Source organism: Rana temporaria, chromosome 4, assembly GCF_905171775.1.
Source record: "Rana temporaria chromosome 4, aRanTem1.1, whole genome shotgun sequence".
In the NCBI taxonomy this organism is placed as follows: Eukaryota; Metazoa; Chordata; class Amphibia; order Anura; family Ranidae; genus Rana; species Rana temporaria.
Genome location: NC_053492.1, coordinates 255,600,396 through 255,618,615, shown reverse-complemented (window position 1 = coordinate 255,618,615; position 18,220 = coordinate 255,600,396). Strand labels below are relative to the sequence as shown.

Genomic DNA, 18,220 nt, shown 5'->3' with positions numbered 1-18,220 from the left:
TGTTGCAAAACTACAAGTCCCATCATGCCTTTGCCTGTGGGAGTCATGCTTGTAACTGTCAGCCTTGCAATGCCTCATGGGACTTGTAGTTTTGCAACATCTGGAGGGCCGCCAGTTTGAGACCCCTGCCTTAGACACACTCAATGTGTTGTGGCAAAAGCACCAGATGTGGCCAGAACAAACCTTCTCAAAATCAGACTTCAGCAATGGCGGCCTCTGTACATTCCTCATGTTTAGGGCTCGACAAACCCCAGGCAATAGGTCACCAAGACCAACAAAACACACCCCCACACAATGCTTGAGCTGCCACAAAATGCCCCACACCCCACGCACCTACCCCAAGTAACCCAGGCTCCGCTTGCTGATCTGCAGGCCTGAGACTGGCATAGGTGCACTTCCCCCTCCTAGCTGATGACCCAGAAATGACATGCGACATCACTTCCGGGCCAGTGTTGACAGTTTCCCCAGTTTAATTGTGGCATGTCAAGGGGGTCACGTCCACTTAAAGCAGAAGTTCAATTTTTGGGTGGAACTCCGCTTAAAAGCTTGACAAACAAAAGTTTCACTTAAATGTGCCACAGGATACAGCATTTATAGACTAAATTTGATACACATCTCTCCGTTTACTCTCAAACAGCACAGTGTTGCCATACTTCAGCCTTGATGGTCATCTCGCCAGCTACAATATAAAGATAAGCTTTGGGATTACATGAAAACATAAGCGGCAAAACTGAGGAATTTGGCGTTGTCATAACTAACAGATATTGACAAGTGAAGTTAGCCAATGCATTGAAGTATTGCCATTTTGTGGGAGCGGCAAGTATCAAGACCCTTCCCCCCCCCCCCCCCCCCCCTAAGGAGAGAAGAATTCTGACCCAATACCTAAAGTCTGACCCAAGAATAGAGAGTATTGATTTTGGCCTGGATTTTGACTGTAATATGGTGCCCTCATACGCCAACCAAGAAAAACTAAAAACCATTCCAAAAGAAAGTCTGTATTCCCAGGAAGAAAGAATGAACAGTTATAAGAAAATCTACCTTTCCCACTGTAAGCCATAATTAAGCTTCTAGACCAACTGCCACGAAGAACCGTAGAAGTGAGCAAGGAGACTGAATCAGATCTAGCCCCAGCCTTCTCGGAGGAGTGGGCACTTCTCCCCCAGTCCAGTAAGGACTGAGATTGACCCAGTCTCTAAACCCACTACTACAGAACAGCCTAGCAACCAGTCCAGATGCCCAACTACAGCTCACAATAGAAATTTCAGACAGTCTTGCAACAGCCGACCCTTTACTTCCAGAGAGCGAGAGCATTGCCCAAGCTCTCCGTAGACTTCCCCAAGAAAGATCAAAGAGTGAAATCCACAGCCCTGTCTGCACTCTTCACAGAGAAAGAGCTCCTAGAAACCGGTAACCTTCAAGGTAAGCTGAAGACTGATGTGAATGAAGGAGCCAACCACATTTTCCAGCATGACAGGGCAGTGCAAGCAACACTGTCGACACTGAATTACATGGAAGGCTCGCCCACCCCACTCACACCTCCAGGGGCTCAATCCATACTAGACACTTCCAACCGAACCATAACATCTCACTCCTAGACCCCAGAACTTGGTCACCACCAAATCTGGTGGTTAAACCCAAGCCCATGAGTTATGATAAAAAGCTCAAAACTCTGGTGAAACCTATCATGTTAAATTAATTTGTGGGTCCACACAATGTGTGGCTAACCCAAGCCAAGAGTTAGAATGAAAGCTCATAACTCTGGTGAAACCTATCATCTTAAACACATTTTTGGGTCCACACAATGTGTGGCCAGCCAACCCAAGAGTTAGAATAGAAGCTCATAACTCTGGTGAAACCTATCCACCTAAGCTGGACTATCATCTTAAATTATTTTGTGGGTCCACACAATGTGTGGCAAACCCAAGCCAAGAGTTAGAATAAAAGCTCATAACTCTGGTGAAACCTAGCAAACTGAACTGGACTATCATCCTAATATGTTTTCTTGGTACCCACCTTCCACTAATGCTGCCGGACAAGAGAGGGGATTCCATCATGCTTGGTGTGTTCTGCCTTCAACTTGCTTGAAGTAGTCAAGGCTTCTAATAATGGAAAAGATAACATTTTCAATTGCAACTTGTCTACAAGAGATAAAATTTGAGGTGGAGGTTAAAAGGCCTAGTTAGACTTACCGGTGACGGTATTTCTAAGAGCCTTTCAGGACAACCCTGGAGAGAGCGCAGCTCCGCCCAATTCTTAGGAAACACACGTGATCCTTTAAGATCCCTCCTCCTCTTCCACCATGGCCTCAGTTATTGTGGTCTCCGACAACTGGAAAACAAAGCACAAAAGAACCACAACAAACCATGATAGACATTTAAAACATACTTTTATTCAAATACCTAGGGAGGGAAAATAGCGGTTGTCCTGAAAGGCTCTTAGAAATACCGTCACCGGTAAGTCTAACTAGGACTTTCTCAAATCGCCTTTCAGGACAACCCTGGAGAGGATAACCGAGTAACTTACCCTAGGGTGAGACCACTGCTTGCAGTACCTTCCTGCCGAAGGCTTGCTCCGCAGCGGACAATAAGTCTAGCCTGTAGTGCCGCAGAAAGGTCGAATAGCTGGACCATGTAGCTGCCTTGTAGATTTGATCAGGCGTGGCACCGGCTCTTTCGGCCCAGGAAACTGCCGTAGATCTTGTTGAATGGGCCATAATTCCCATAGGAGGCACCTCTCCTTTGGCTTGATAACTCTCTACAATGGCTTGTTTAAGCCATCTCCCTAACATGCTTTTGGAAGCCTGCTCTCCTTTTCGTGACCCTGAGATTATGAACAAGGCGTTTGACTTCCTGAATTTCTTGGTGACAGAGAGGTATTGAAGTACACATCTTCTTACGTCGAGAGTATGAAAGGTTTCTTCCCCTGCATTAGAGGGAGCTGAAGAAAAAGTAGGAAGGATTATTTCCTGAGACCTGTGAAAGGTTGATGAGACCTTAGGAAGAAAAACTGGATCTGTTCGAAGAATTATTCTGTCCGGAAAAATTCTTAAAAAAGGCTCTGTAACTGCCAAAGCTTGGATTTCGCTGACCCTTCTTGCGGTCGTGATGGCCACCAAAAAATTGTTTTTAGTACTAAATTTTTCAAAGAAATATCCCCTATGGGTTCAAACGGGGCCCCCGTGAGACCCTGTAACACAATTGATAAATCCCAACTGGGAAAGGTTTTAAAGGCTATCGGCCTACTTCGACCCAGTGCCTTGAAAAATCTTGAAATTAAATGTTCCTTAGATAAAGTTCTTTCTAAATAAACCGAAAGAGCTGCCACTTGCGTTTTTAGGGTGCTAATTGCAAACCCTTTCTCCATTCCTGCATGAAGAAATTCCACCACGGAAATGACGCTTTCTCCAAACCTTGAGGTAAATTGCTCTGGTCACCCCTTTCCTGCTGTCTAGTAGAGTTTTTATCACCTTATCAGAGAGTCCCTTTGCCCTTAAAAGGTCTTCTTCAGAAACCAGGCCCTCAACTGTAAGCATTCCACTTCCGGATGGTTCACAGGACCCTGGGACAGCAGGTCTTTCCCTGAGTGGTAGTTTCCACGGTGGTTTTGTGGCTAAATTCTGAAGTGATGCAAACCACAGTCTTTTTGGCCAGTAGGGAGTGATTAAGACTGGATTTTTCTTCCCTGAACTTTCTTAGGACTAGTGGTATTAATGTCAAAGGGGGGAAGGCGTAGCACAGCTGGTAGTGCCACTGCTGGGCCAGAGCGTCTATGGCCACTGCTTGGTCCTCTCTGTGGAGGGAGAAAAATTTCTGCACTTTCGCATTCTGTTGGTTGGCGAACAGTTCCATCTGTGGCTGGCCCCATTCCTGAGAAGCAGGGGCACAATCACAACAAAACCAGCAGCAGTACCCCCTATGAAAACTGAGTACCAAAGGGGCTGGGGGAGGAAAAGAGTACATGGCAATCGCTGCAACGAACACTGTAATAAAACCAGCCAGTTTACCCACAGTAACCATGGAGGGGGCACAACAGTAAGTGAGGGGGAACCCACTTTGAGAGATCTCCTACATGCCATCAACTCCTGCAAGGACTCAATAACAGGCCTAGAGACCCAACTGAAAGGTATCAAGGAGGACTTATGTTCAATCGGGGACAGGTTAAGCAAGACCATAGAAAGAACCTCTATCTTAGAGGAAAGACTAAGTACAGTCGAGGATGACCTATTGCCGCTTAAACAAGAAATCTCAGGGTTAAAGAAACAAATGGACATGCAGGGCGCGAAGATCGATGACCTGGAAAACCGAAACCGCAGGAATAACGTTAGAATTATTGGCATACCGGAGCGGAGTGAGGGAGCCAACCCCATTGTATTTCTCGAGGACTGGTTTAGAGAGACTTTTGGGGCCACATCTTTTTCACCCTTTTTTGGCATTGAACGTGCCCATCGGGTCCCTTTTAAACCACGTCTGCCAAGTGAGCGCCCTAGACCACTCCTTGTCAAAATATTTAACTATAATGACAAAGTGACTCTGTTGCGGAAGGCTAGAGAAAAAAGGGGAGATTTTATATAATGGGGCCAAAATCTCGCTGTATCAGGACTTTTCCCCCGATCTGCAGAGGCGCAGAGCTGAATTTATTCCAATTAAGAAAACTCTTAAAAAAAACATGGACTTCCTTATGCTTTGCTTTATCCAGCCTGCCTGCGAGTCTCTGCATTGGGGGGAACTTTTTTCTTTGACTCTCCGACAAGTACTGCGAAGTGGCTTGAGGACAATGAGAAAGACCTATGACCCATAGAGAAGAGGTGAAGGGGAGAAAGAGAGGAAATTGGACTTTTTTTTTTTCTCTTTCTTTCTGGTCACTTAATGCCCTTTTAAATATGCACATGAATAGTAATATGGTAAATAGCTGAAAATAGGCTAGTTAAAACACAGGGAATCCCTCCTCAAACATAATTAAATAGCACTAAAACTTCACAAAATGGGAGGAGAAGGGAGAAAGTAAGAGGCACTGGAATGATGTTAGAGGGAGGGGGTGGGGCAGGGGGGTGGGGGGACGGAGGGTAGTATGGTTGTGGTTTGTATAGGGAGGTATGGTAGTTGGGAGGTCCCAACAATGGTGTGTAGTGTGGAGGCCACAGGTGGAGCCCCTAGGGGAGGGCCCAGGAGGGCCAAGGGAGGGAGGGTGTTGTAGTGGGGGAGGGGATGGGAGGGAGGGATTGGGGAGGGCCGGGGGGGGGGGGGAGGAAGGGTTGGGTTACACACCACTATTAAGCGTTTGATGACACTACTTAAAATTGCAATTCCCCTTTTCAGATCGTTTTCATTATTTTGCTTTTTTGAGGTATGGCAAAGTGGATAAACACTTCTTGTGGTTTCCTTTTTTTTCTCTCCCCTTCTTTTTACTGCTTCCTTAGTGACAGGAGAGTCGTATTACACTTTCGCTTATGTTAAAAGCAGTGCCCTGGGTTTTTTTTTTTTTTTTATAGTAGTATCTTATGCCTGGATGTACGTGTTTTTCTGTGCCCCTTTTTTTTCAATATATACAATTTTTGAATGCTGTTCAGTCCAGTTTTTGGGCCTTCTTTTTGCTATCAGGACCCCTTTTTCTTTTTTTCACCAAGATACTAATTGGGCAAAGGTCAAGGGCTACTAAAACCAACTATAATATATGGTAGATAAGACGTTCTGTATAAAATCCCTAAACGTGCGTGGAATGAGTGACCCAATCAAGAGAGCAACTATCTTGGATATGTTGGTGGGGGGGGGGGGAGATGCCGGCCTGCTCTGTCTACAGGAGACACACTTAACTACAAGCACAGCTACAAAGTTGAGTGGCCCAAAATTCCAGGCCACATATCACTCGTATCACTCATCCTATTCCAGGGGTGTGAGTATACTGGTGGGGAAAGGATTGGTATTCTCCTGTAGAGAGAGCAGGATAGATGATCAGGGGGGAAGGTTTATATTTTTACTTTGCTTAATTGAAAATAAGCTATTTGTGATAGCCAACGTGTATATTCCCCCCCCCCCCCATTTAAATTTGAAGTTTTACATAAATTGATTGAGTTTACATTGGACAAACCAGGAATACCGATAGATAGGATCCAGGATAGGTTCCCGCCAGGAAATAGACCCAAAACAAAATAGAGAGGACCGCTTAGCGCTACTTTTGGATGAAGTGGGGTTATGTGATATGTGGCGTACGCGCCATCCACAGGAACGTCAATACTCCTGTTTCTCGAAGACTCACCACACTTTATCCAGAATAGACATGGCGTTGGGCAATGAGGAGGCAGCAACATTAGTAACAAATATAGAATATGGCCCAAGAGGAGTCTCTGATCACTCACCGATCGAGCTGAAAATAAAAACTAGGGGTAAATGGTACCCAAGAGAATGGAAAATTAGCCCTCACTGGCTCGAACTAATGAGTGAACACAGTATGGTGACGTCGGCTCTTAAAGAATTCTTACAGATAAATGAGGGAACTGCACCTGTGGGGGTGGTATGGGACTCCCTAAAAGCCTACCTCCGAGGCCTCCTGATCCAAAAGATAGCAGGGATTAAGAGGAAGAACAGGGAGGGAGAGAGTGAGATAAGGAATCAGTTGCTACAGGCAGAGAAGAGATATATAGAAGCCCCATCCTCTCACAGTTTAAAAGAGTGGTTAGAAAAACAACAAATATACAAAATGACTACATTAAAAAGAACCGAGGGAAAACGAATATTCCAGAAACAGAACCAGTTTGGAGAGGGAGAGCGAGTGGGGCGTCTACCATCTCTGATTATTAGAACCAATCCCCCCCCCTCCACTGTTACAGCAGTTAAGTTATTAAGCGGCGAAATTTCCTCAGATAAAACCGTGATATTAAATACTTTTAGGGAATTTTTTGTATCTCTTTATAGCTCCAAGAGAAGGGAGGGGACTGAAGGACCGGAAATTTTTTTCCAGGGATTGTCCGTCCCGACCCTCTCGGAGGAAGATAATATCGACCTGAAGGCGCCAATTACCCTAGGAGAATTAAAACAGGCAGTGGTGGGGATGTCAATTAAAAAAAGTCACCAGGCCCAGATGGGATGCCCTTAGAGATCTATAAAAGATATGGGGATACCCTGCTACCAGAACTCCTAAAGACATTAAATTGGGCATTGACTCACGGAACACTTCCCACCTCTATGACAGAAGCCACTATTATTGTCTTACATAAGGAGGGGAAGGATCCAACTGAGGCTTCATCGTATCGTCCTATCTCGCTTCTATGTACTGACGCCAAGATCTTGGCCAAAGTGTTAGCAACTCGTCTTAACCGGTATATCCATGCGCTTATACATCCCGACCAATCTGGCTTTATCCCCAACAGGTCAACCAGTACCAACATCAGGAGAGTGTTCCTGAATATGCAAATTCCAACAGAGGGAGTGGGCTCCAGAGCCGTTTTAGCCCTGGATGCTGCCAAGGCTTTTGACAGCCTGGAATGGGACTACCTATGGAGGGCCCTAGAGAAATTCGTGTTTGGCCCCAGGTTTATGAGTTGGGTGGAGCTGTTATACAATCAACCAAAAGCAAAAATTAAAATTAACAATGAATTTTCAGAAATTTTTCAACTAGAGAGAGGAACGCGTCAGGGCTGTTCCCTTTCCCCCCTTTTGTTTGCTCTGGCGATGGAACCATTAGCTATCAAAATTAGAAATACTAAAGATGGACAGGGGTTCCGCAGACAGACTATAGAGGACAAGATTGCACTGTTTGCGGACGATGTCCTCTTCTTTCTGGGAGACGTTGAAACCTTGTTAAAAAATGTGATCAAAACAGTGGGCGAGTTTGGGCTATGCTCCGGGTTGGTCATTAACTGGGAAAACTCAGCACTATTGCCAATTGATCCCCATGGCGCCCAGATACCTCCTGGAATCCCTCAGTTAAAAGTAGTAGTTATGTTGAAATATCTCGGGATTTGGATCATGAGGGACATCAATAACTTTGTCCAAAATAACTTAATCCCTCTTTTATCCAAATGGGAACAAAAGAGACGCCTGGTGTAGACTACCATTATCCATAGCGGGGCGATGTAATCTAATAAAGATGATATGGTTACCCCAGTTACTTTATATCCTCCAGAACTCCCCAGTTTGGATAGATCAAAAATGGTTCAAAAGGATAGAATCCCTCTTCAGAGTGAATCTGGAAGAAGGGACAAGCCAGGATTTGTCTCGAGACCATGCAGTTACCAGCGAAAGAGGGGGGAATGGCAATATCTCACCCGAAAACATACTTTCTAGCCTCGCAGTTACAACATCTTGCGAACTGCGGACGGGAGGGAGGTGGGAATTCCGGTAGATTGATGCTAACAGGGGCACCACATAGGACAATAGTGGAGGCACTTGAGGCTGGTTCGTTTGTCCATAAATGTCCAACTATAAAACTTAGCCTTAAAGTGTGGCAAACACCACAAGTATTGATGGGCTATAAGGGAATAACAATTTTTACCCCTCTCTGGTGCAATCAAAACTTAAAAGAATTAAAGGACATTGAGAGATGTAAAGAATGGGAGAGACAAGGGATAACCCGTTTAAACCAATTGTACAAGGGAGAACAGATGAAATCCTTTGCAGACTTGCGACAGGAATTCAACATAACAAACAAAACATTTTACAGATATCTCCAGATCCGACACGCCATCCAAGCTCAGTTTGGGCTACAACCCATCGTATGGTCCCCAGCCCCCACCCTCCTGAAGATAACCTCTTCAAAAACAACTAAAGGCCCGATATCCGAGTTGTACTCAAGAATAGGAGCTAAAACCATAAGTAGGGCAGGCCTTATTAAGAGCAGGACAGGATGGGAGAAAGACTTCGGTCAAATGACCACGGAACAGTGGAGTGTGATCTTGAGGAGGGGGGTATTGGTCTCGATCTCCCCATCTCAGAAAGTATCACACTTGTTCCTCTTGCATAGAGTATACTATACCCCCAGGAGAATGTTTAATCTCGGGTGGAGAAGTACTGATGAATGCCCAAGGTGCAGAGCGACAGGTAATCTTATCCACATGCTGTGGAAATGTCCTAAGCTATTTAGATACTGGGAGGAGGTGGTTGCCAAAATAAATACAACTTTTAAAACCAAGCTTGAAGCTGAGTCTAAGACATGCTTGCTAGGCAGCATAGAGGAAAATAGAGTGCCAGCCATCTCCCTTGAAGTGGTACTGAGATGCCTCTTCCAGGCAAGGAAGTTAATTGCGTTGAGGTGGCAGGCCCAGATACCACCCGCTGTTAAATCCTGGGTCGAAACCATTAACACAATGATTTGGAGTGAGAGTGACACTCACTAGGCAGGGCAATTATAGAAAGTTTGTGAGGATGTGGAAACCTTGGTTAGACGAAACAGGATGCTCTATATAAAAAGTGGACAGCTGTCATTCAAATTCAATACATACCTTAACCCTCTATCAGGCATTCCTGTATGGGGAAGATTCACCCAATAAAGTACATTCATTTTAAAAATTGGCTCACGGTGTGATGGGAGGGTGGGGGGGGGGTGAGGTAAGACAGTATAGAATAAAGAGATTTTTCACTTATTGAAAATGGTACAAAGAAAGAGGAGAGGACAAGATAGGGGGAAAACGGGGATAAATGTATGGTTGTGTATTTTTTTTACTATGCACGAGGATGTAACATTTCTTGTATCTCTTTGTATGCAAACAACAATAAAAAAAGTATTGAATCTAAAAAGAAGTGGAATCCCAGGCCTTCTTTAGGAGGGAATCGGCTCTCTTATCCATCGGGTCTTTTAGGACCCCCATATCCTCAAAAGCCAGGTCTGTATGACGAGACACTTGCGAGAAAGCGGCGTCTACTTTAGGTTTTTTGTTCCACACCTCTGTGTCACTGTCTTCAAATGGAAACCTTCTTTTAAAGGGTTTTGGAAAAAAAAGGAGCCCGTTCAGGGTCTTTCCATTCCTTTTTGATTGTGTCCGAAAGGACCTTGTGGACCGGGAAAACCTGGCGTTTGGATTCATCCAATCCTTGATACATTTTATCATGTATGGATAACTGAATTTTCTCTTCCTGGATATCCAGGGTAGTGTAAATTGCCTTAAGTACCTCATCCACATCTTCTAGGGACAATTTAAATTTAGAGATTTTGCTACCATCTTCTTTCTCTTGCTCCTCCTCATCTGAATCCCTGAGGGAGGGGAGAGTACTAGTCCCTTCATCTGCCGAATCCCCATCTGTTTGTCTAGAAACCGGGACTTTCGGGCTAGGTGGTGGCTGCTGAAGCTCCCCCTGATTTGCGGAGCCTTGTGCGATCAGATCCTTAACTGAGCCTAAAGAGCTTGCCAGTTCTTGAACTGAGGAAAAAAGGTCTTTATACTGTTGCAAAGTTTCCTCTTCCACCAGATTTTTAATGCAGGACCTGCACATTGGTTTTTGCCAAGAATCCCTTAAAGGATTCTTGCAAGATGGGCATTTCCTGGGTGCATCCAAGTGCCTAGTTTTGCCTGCAGATTTTTCCTGCAATGAGATGAGAAAAAATTACCATCTCTCTCTTTTTTTTTTTTTTTTTTAAACACCCAGTGCTGCCACCACCAGAAAATAAAAGGGGCCTGAAACTAAGTGTCACCACCCCTTACAGCTACGCAGACCAAGAGCATTAACTTGGTCTGGTAACCACAGGCTCCCTCAGGGAGGAACAACAATAATAAACCCACAAAAAGTAAGAATAAAGGCACCGCTGTACCCCTCTTACCTGGGCCTGACTGGTGCTTGCAGCGCCTGTATCCGCTGGTGCTGTCTGTCTCTCCTCCATTGTAGAGCGCAGCAACGATAGTAGCTGGAAAACTCTGTTTTGTTAAATTTTCCCGGCCTCCCGCGTCATCATCGGGGGCCGGAAACGGAAGTACCGGTCACCTGACCTGCCCCACAGACGTTGCGTTCTAGGCGTCGGGAACCAACTGCGCCACGCCCCCCCAGGAAGCAGCGTCACCGTGCATGACGCACTCACCAGTCGGGACCCGGAACTGAAAACGCGGAACACCGCCGACCACCGCTCGGCCACCAGGCCATACCGCAGTTCCTGGGCACAAGGACCCCACCACCTGGGAGGCCGAATGCTCCACTGAGCCGGAGCGCCTGGGGACTCCTGAACGCCCCCTCCCCGTAGAGGGTGGTCGGGATGGTCACCGCACCAATGCACAAACAAAAGGTAAGCCTTAAACCCTCCGCCCTGGAGAGAGAACAGCTCCCTGGTTCCCTATGATGCTTCCACCATGGCGGAGGAAACACAATAACTGAGGCAATGGTGGAAGAGGAGGGATCTTAAAGGATCACGTGTGTTTCCTAATAATTGGGCGGAGCTGCGCTCTCTCCAGGGTTGTCCTGAAAGGCGATTTGAGAAAATACAAAGTTTAAACCGATCATGAAAAAGACTCACTGCCGACCCAAAATGATTGATGTGCTCTGTTATGCTCCACACCTGGCTTCATGTTTTCCAGATCAAGAAAGTCTAGAAGTCTTTCTGCATACTTGTCCTGGTTAAGAGTATCGGTATGACAGCCAAGTAACTGAAACTTCCAGGAGAAACCCATAATAGAAGCCTCTATGGCAGGGATATGCAATTAGTGGACCGCCAACTGTTGCAGAACTACAAGTCCCATGAGGCATAGCAAGACTCACAGCCATAAGCATGACACCCAGAGGTAGAGGCATGATGGAAATTGTAGTTTTGCAACAGCTGGAGGTCCGCTAATTGCATATCCCTGCTCCATGGTTTCCAATGTTTAAAAAAAAAAAACCATCCTAGATAATTCCATACTGGGAACATATTGAAGATGTTTTTTGCCTCACTTCCACTTTGCAATGGCATACTAAACAGTAAAGTAACTAATGCACTTGTTGCCTGGCTAATTTGGCTTTAAAAAATTAGTCTGAAAACAAGCATTCTGTGATTGAGTGTCGGACCACCAACTGTTGCAGAACTACAAGTCCAATGAGGCATAGCAAGACTCACAGCCACAAGCATGACACCCAGAGGCATGATGGGACTTGTAGTTTTGCAACAGCTGGAGGTCTGCTAATTGCATATCCCTGCTCTATAGCTTCCTATTCTTAATATAAAGAAATACACCCTACATAATGCCATACTGGGAGCATATTGATGTTTTTTGCTTCACTTCCACTTTGCTATGGCATATTGAACAGTAAAGGAACTAATGGACGTGTTGCCTGGCTAATTTGACTTTAAAAAGTTAGTCTGAAAACAAGCCTTCTGTGATTGTTGGAATTTTATATTTCTCAGGAGGCAAAAGCACCAGATGGCCAGAAGAAACCTTTTTAAAATCAGACTTCAGCAATGGCGGCCTCTGTACTTTCCTCATGTTTAAGGGCTTGACAAACCCCAGGCGTTAGGTCGCTAAGGCCAACAAAACACACCACCACACACTGCTTGAGCTGCCACGAAATGCTCCACACCCCGTACACCTACCCCAAGAATCCTGGGCTCAGCTTGCTGATCTGCAGGTTTGAGACTGACATAGGTGCACATCTGCTCTCCCCCTCCTCCCTGCTGCTGACCCAGAAATAACATGACATCACTTCCGGGCCCCTGTTGACAGTTTCCCCGTTTTCCAAATCTGTCATGTCAAGGGGCTCACAGTCACTTAAAGCAGAAGTTCCAATTTTGTGTGGAACTCCGCTTAAAAGCTTGATACACAAAAAAGTTTCACTTAAAATGTCCCACAGATTACAGCATTTATAGACTTAATTTGATACATACCTCTCCGTTTACTCTCAAACAGCACAGTGTTGCCATACTTCAGCCTTGATGGTCATCTCGCCAGCTACAATATAAAGATAAGCTTCGGGATCACATGAAAACATAAGCGGAAAAACTGAGGAATTTGGCGTTGTAATGAACAGATATTGACAAGTGAAACTGTGTGAAGTTAGCCAATGCGTTGAAGTATTGCCATTTTGTGGGAGCGGCAAGTATCAAGACCCTTTTCCCCCCTAAGGAGTGAAGGATTCTAACCCAATACCTAAAGTCTGACCCAAGAATAGAGAGTATTGATTTTGGCCTGGCCAAAGAGTTTGTTGACTGTAATATGGTGCCCTCATACGCCAACCAAGAAAAACTAAAAACCATTCCAAAAGAAAGTCTGTATTCCCAGGAAGAAAGAATGAACAGTTATAAGAAAATCTACCTTTCCCACTGTAAGCCATAATTAAGCTTTTAGACCAACTGCCAGGAAGAACCGTAGAAGTGAGCAAGGAGACTGAATCAGATCTAGCCCCGGCCTTCTCGGAGGAGTGGGCACTTCTCCCCCAGTCCAGCAAGGACTGAGATTGACCGAGTCTCTAAACCCACTACTACAGAACAGCCTAGCAACCAGTCCAGATGCCCAACTACAGCTCACAATAGAAATTTCAGACAGTCTTGCAACAGCCGACCCTTTACTTCCAGAGAGCGAGAGCATTGCCCCAGCTCTCCGTAGACTTCCCCCAAGAGGGATGATCAAAGAGTAAAATCCACAGCCCTGCCTGCATCTCTTCACAGAGAAAGAGCTCCTAGAAACCGGTAACCTTCAAGGTAAGCTGAAGACTGATGTGAATGAAGGAGCCAACCACATTTTCCAGCATGACAGGGCAGGGCAAGCAACACAGTCGACACTGAATTACATGGAAGGCTCGCCCACCCCACTCACACCCCCAAGGGCTCAATCCATACTAGACACTTCCAACTGAACCATAACATCTCACTCCTAGACCCCAGAACTTGGTCACCACCAAATCTGGAGGTTAAACCCAAGCCCATGAGTCATGATAAAAGCTCAAAACTCTGCTGAAACCTATCATCTTAAACTAATTTTTGGGTCCACACAATGTGTGGCCATGCCAAGAGTTAGAATAAAGGCTCATAACTCTGGTGAAACCTATCATCGTAAATTAATTTGTGGGTCCACACAATGGGTGGCCAACCCAAGCGTCAGAATAAAAGCTCATAACTCTGGTGAAACCTATCATCTTAAATTAATTTGTGGGTCCACACAATGTGTGGCCAACCCAAGCCAAGAGTTAGAATAAAAGCTCATAACTCTGGTGAAACCTAGCAAACCGAACTGGACTATCATCCTAATATGTTTTCTTGGTCCCCAACTTCTACAATGCTGCCGGACAAGAGAAGGGATTCCATCATGCTTGGTGTGTTCTGCCTTCAACTTGCTTGAAGTGGTCAAGGCTTCTAATAATGGAAAAGATAACATTTTCAATTGCAACTTGTCTACAAGAGATAAAATTTGAGGTGGAGGTTAAAAATACAAAGTTTAAACATATCATGAAAAAGACTCACTGCCGACCCAAAATGATTGACTTGCTGTTATGCTCAACACCTGGCTTCATGTGTTCCAGATCAAGAAAGTCTAGAAGTCTTTCTGCATACTTGTCCTGGTTAAGAGTATCCGTATGACAGTCAAGTAACTGAAACTTCCAGGAGAAACCCATAATAGAAGCCTCTATGGCAGGGAAATGCAATTAGTGGACTGCCAACTGATGCAGAACTGCAAGTCCCATGAGGCATAGCAAGACTCACAGCCACAAGCATGACACCCAGAGGCAGAGGCATGATGGGACTTGTAGTTTTGCAACAGCTGGAGGTCCGCTAATTGCATACCCCTGCTCCATGGTTTCCAATGCTTAAAAAAATAAAATAAAAACCACCCTAGATAATTCCATACTGGGAGCATATTGAAGATGTTTTTTGCTTCACTTCCACTTTGCAATGGCATATTGAACAGTAAAGGAACTAATGGACTTGTTGCCTGGCTAATTTGGCTTTAAAAATTAGTCTGAAAACAAGCATTCTGTGATTGTTGGAATTTTATATTTCTCAGGACACTCAATGTGTTGTGGCAAAAGCATCAGATGGCCAGAACAAACCTTCTCAAAATCAGACTTCAGCAATGGCGGCCTCTGTACTTTCCTCATGTTTAAGGGCTCGACAAACCCCAGGTGCATCAGGTCGCCAAGGCCAACAAAACACACCCCCACACAATGCTTGAGCTGCCACAAAATGCCCCATACCCCACGCACCTACCCCAAGTAACCCAGGCTCCGCTTGCTGATCTGCAGGCCTGAGGCTGTCATAGGTGCACTTCCCCCTCCTTGCCGATGACCCAGAAATGACATGCAACATCACTTCCGGGCCAGTGTTGACAGTTTCCCCTGTTTTTTAAATGTGGCATGTCAAGGGGGTCACGTTCACTTAAAGCAGAAGTTCAATTTTTGGGTGGAACTCCGCTTAAAAGCTTGACAAACAAACAATTTTCACTTAAATGTGCCACAGGATACAGCATTTATAGACTGAATTTGATACATACCTCTCAGTTTGCTCTCAAATTGCACAGTGTTGAAATACTTCAGCCTTGATGGTCATCTCGCCAGCTACAATATAATGAAATGGAGGTAACATTGAAAACACAAAAAGGATAAAGGCCTTTGAAACAAGTTATAACATCAACTCCACTGTAAGGCCCAGTTCACATGGATGTGACAGACATGGTAAAACCATGAAATGCTTTCCTGGCTGAGAATGCATGAATAAAAATCCCTGCTTTATGGTCTAACTGAGATAAAAAAAAATGCTGTGCCATTAGGACCAAAGCCTGCAACCAGAAAAATATTTGCATTCTTCACTGCACCTGGGTGGCTATAAAATGACCAGTGAAGGGGAATCACTGGCATTGTGTAGAAACACCACTAGAATAGGCTTCATGGATCTACAAGGAAATACTCTACATGGGGCTAAAGTGCCCCGAGAACAAAATAATGTGCAATCTGTTAAACTGCATTAGTGGAGCTTAACAGTAAAACCAACCATTTAAACCTATTGGTGTTAAATGGGAATGGCACATGTTAGAATACTTATGCCCTTAGGGGAAAAAGTCTAACGCAATACCAAAAAGTCTGACCCAAGAATAGGAGTATTAATGATGGCCTGGTCCAAAGAATTTGTTGACTCTAGTATGGTGCCCTTATACTCTAACCAAGAAACACAAAGGAGCATTCCAAATCAACACTCTGTATCCCCAGGAAGAAAGGATGTGCAGTCAAAGATAATCCTCCCATTCCCATCATGAGCCATGATTGAGCCCCTAGTCCAACTTCAAAGCCGCACTTCAGCAGAGGGCAAAAAGACTGAATCCACCCTAGTCCCGACCTTCCTGAAGGACTGGGCACTCACCCCCCAATCCAGCAAGGACTGAGACTGACCCAGTCTCCAAGTCCTCCGCTACAGAGAAGCCCATCAACCAGCCCAGTTTCCCAATCACAGCTCATAATAGGAACGGCAAGACCGTCTCAGAACAGCAGACCCTTTACTTGCAGAGAGCGGGGGCTCTCTGTAGACTTTCCCAACAGGTTTCAGAGAAAAATAAATGCTCTGCCACCCATCCCTGTACATGGCAGAAGAAAGCTCCTAGAAACCGGTAACCTGCAAGGGAAGCGCAAAATGTGGATTAAAGAGGCCAACTGAGTCTGAAGTAGCAGTGTTGCAGTGCCCTGCCCTGCCCCAACAAAGCTCAACCCACAACATAGGAGCAAATTTCTACCCAGGGACTTCCAACAGAACAAGAACTTTGCTCTTGGACCCCAAAATCTAAGGGTTATGAGAGTTATGATTAAAAGCTCATAACTCTGGTGAAACCTAGCAAACCATGCTGGACTATCATCCTAGATTTATTTGTGGGTCCACACAGTGTGCGGCCAAGAGTTAGAATTAAAGCTCATAACTCTGGTGAAACCTAGCAAACCAAGCTAGGCCATCATCCTAAATTCATTTGTGGGTCCACACAATGTGTGACTAACCCAAGCCAAGAGTTAGAATAAAAGTTCATAACTCTGGTGAAACAGTCTCAGAACAGCAGACCCTTTACTTGTAGAGAACGGGGGTTCTCTGTAGACTTTCCCAAGAGGTTTCAGAGTAAAATAAATGCTCTGCCACCCATCCCTGTACATGGCAGAATAAAGCTCCTAGAAACCAGTAACCTCCAAGGGAAGCGCAAAATGTGGATTAAAGAGGCCAACTGAGTCTGAAGTAGCAGTGTTGCAGTGCCCTGCCCTGCCCCAACAAAGCTCAACCCACAACATAGGAGCAAATTTCTACCCAGGGACTTCCGACAGAACAAGAACTTTGCTCTTAGACCCCAAAATCTAAGGGTTATGATAGAGTTATGATTAAAAGCTCATAACTCTGTTGAAACCTAGCAAACCAAGCTAGGCCATCATCCTAAATTCATTTGTGGGTCCACACAGTGTGTGGCCAAGCCAAGAGTTAGAATTAAAGCTCATAACTCTGTTGAAACCTAGCAAACCAAGCTGGACCATCATCCTAAATTCATTTGTGGGTCCACACCAATGTGTGGCTAACCCAAGCCAAGAGTTAGAATAAAAGCTCATAACTCTGGTAAAACCTAGCAAACCAAGCTGAACTATCATGCTAGATTTATTTGTGGGTCCACACAGTGTGTGGCCAAGCCAAGAGTTAGACTTAAACCTCATAAGTCTGGTGAAATCTAGCAAGTCAAGCTAGACCATCATCCTAATGCGTTTTCTTGATACCCACCATCCACTAATGCTGCAGGCAAGAGAATGGATTCCATCATGCTTGAAGTGGTCAAGGCTTCCAATAATGGAAAAGATAACATTTTTAATGGCAACGTGTCTACAAGAGATACAATTTGAGGTAGAGATTAAAAAAAAAAGTTTAAACAGATCATAAAAGTCTAGAAGTCTTTCTGCATACTTGTCCTGGTAAAGAGCATTGGTATGACAGCCTAGCAACTGAAACTTCTAGGAGAAACCCATAATAGAAGCCTCTATGGCAGGGATATGCAATTAGTGGACAGCCAACTGTTGCAGAACTACAAGTTGCATAGGCATAACAAGACTCACAGCCACAAGCATGACACCCAGAGGAAAAGGCATGATGGGACTTGTAGTTTTGCAGCAGCTGGAAGTCCGCTAATTGTATATCTCTGCGCTATGGTTTCCTATGCTTAAATATATAAAATAAAAACCACCTTAGATAATTCCATACTGGGAACATATTGATATTTTTTGCTTCACTTCCACTTTGCTATGGCATATTGAACAGTACAGGAACTAATGGACTTGTTGCCTGGCTAATTTGGCATTAAAAAGTTAGTCTGAAAACAAGCATTCTATGATTG

The 18,220-nt window shown here is 44.8% G+C and overlaps 1 long non-coding RNA gene across 1 annotated transcript; it reads right to left on the bottom strand.

The window, feature by feature from the left end:
* Nucleotides 1-1,987: 1,987 nt before the first annotated feature.
* Nucleotides 1,988-17,688, bottom strand: LOC120937154. Its single transcript, XR_005748680.1, has 3 exons — nucleotides 17,614-17,688; nucleotides 12,772-12,835; nucleotides 1,988-2,138 (listed from the first exon to the last, which is right to left on the bottom strand). It is a non-coding gene; the product is annotated as an uncharacterized LOC120937154 (long non-coding RNA).
* Between the last annotated feature and the right edge of the window lie 532 nt (nucleotides 17,689-18,220).